The 1422-nt window shown below is 46.8% G+C and overlaps 1 pseudogene; it reads left to right on the top strand.

The window, feature by feature from the left end:
- Window positions 1-234: 234 nt before the first annotated feature.
- Window positions 235-733, top strand: LOC100957846 (annotated as a pseudogene).
- The last annotated feature ends 689 nt before the right edge of the window (window positions 734-1422 follow it).

The following is a 1422-nucleotide window of genomic DNA, read 5'->3' as shown; positions in this document are numbered from 1 at the left end:
CGGGTTCAAATCCAGCCCAGGCCTGCCAAACAACAATGATGGCTACAACCAAAAAATAGCCAGGCATTGTGGCGGGCGCCTGTCATCTCAGCTACTTGGGAGGCAGAGGCAGGAGACTCGCTAGAGCCCAGGAGTTGGAGGTTGCTGTAAGCTGTGATGCCACGGCACTCCACCCAGAGCAACAGCTTGAGGCTCTGAAGAAAGAAAGAAAGAGGCTTTGCAGACACTGCCTCTTCTTATAGGCGTCTGGTATCAGCCATGGTCAACCCCAGCGTGTTCTTTGATATTGCCGCCGGCGGCAAGCCCTTGGGCCGTGTCTCCTTCGAGCTGTTTGCAGACAAAGTTCCAAAGACAGCAGAAAACTTTCGTGCTCTGAGCCCTGGAGAAAAAGGATTTGGTTATAAGGGTTCCTGCTTTCACAGAATTATTCCAGGGTTTATGTGCCAGGGTGGTGACTTCACACACCATAATGGCACTGGTGGCAAGTCTACGAGGAGAAATTTGAAGATGAAAGCTTTGTCCTGAAGCATACAGGTCCTGGTATCTTGTCCATGGCAAATGCTGGACCCAAGATAAACAGTTCCCAGTTTTTCTGCACTACCAAGACTGAGTGGTTGGATGGCAGCATGTGGTCTTTGGCAAGGTGAATGTTGTGGAAGCCATGGAGCACTTTGGGTCCAAGAATGGCAAGACCAGCAAGAAGATCACTGTTACTGACTATGGGCAGCTGTAATAAATTTGACTTAATGTTTCAACCACCAAACCGTTCATCCTGTAGCTCAGGGAGCCCCCTTCTACCCATTTGCTCGCAGTATCCTATATTCTCTGTGCTCTCAACTGCAGTTCTTTGGATTGCATATTTTCCTTATTCCTCTCCATGTCTAGCTAGATTGCAGAGTTAAGTTTATGATTATGAAATAAAAACTAAATAATAAAAAAAAGAAAGCAAGAAAGAAAGAAAGGAGAGAGAGAAATAGTATTGAGTGTAAACAAGTGCCATGGAAAGTTTCTAAGACTATATTGGAGTGATGGGTGCACAGCTTTTAAATTTACTGAAAATCACTGAGGTGTACATTAAAAATGGCTTAATTTTAGGGGCGGAGCCAAGATGGCGAACTGCAGCCAGCTTTTTACAGAAGCTCCTGTCCAGAAGGAGGCTGAAAGGACAGAACCTTAGCACATTAGCTGATGGTTTGGAGCAGAGACAAGAGAGAAGATTGAAGAGTGCACTTCAACCTTCCTGAGGCGAGCTGCGACCCTGAAATTACAACTAAAAGGTACAAAATCCACCACCAAGCAGACGGGAGTCCCCTCCCCCACAACAAGGGCTCGTGCAGTTTACTCCATGCAAACAAGTGAGCAGAGTTCAAACTGCCTCCCACTCTATTCCATGGGAGAGACCCCCTAAAAACTGGACCTCCT

This window comes from Otolemur garnettii, unplaced genomic scaffold, assembly GCF_000181295.1.
Source record: "Otolemur garnettii isolate 467f Iridium unplaced genomic scaffold, OtoGar3 scaffold00044, whole genome shotgun sequence".
Lineage (NCBI taxonomy): Eukaryota > Metazoa > Chordata > Mammalia > Primates > Galagidae > Otolemur > Otolemur garnettii.
This window is presented reverse-complemented; position numbering and strand designations above follow the sequence as displayed.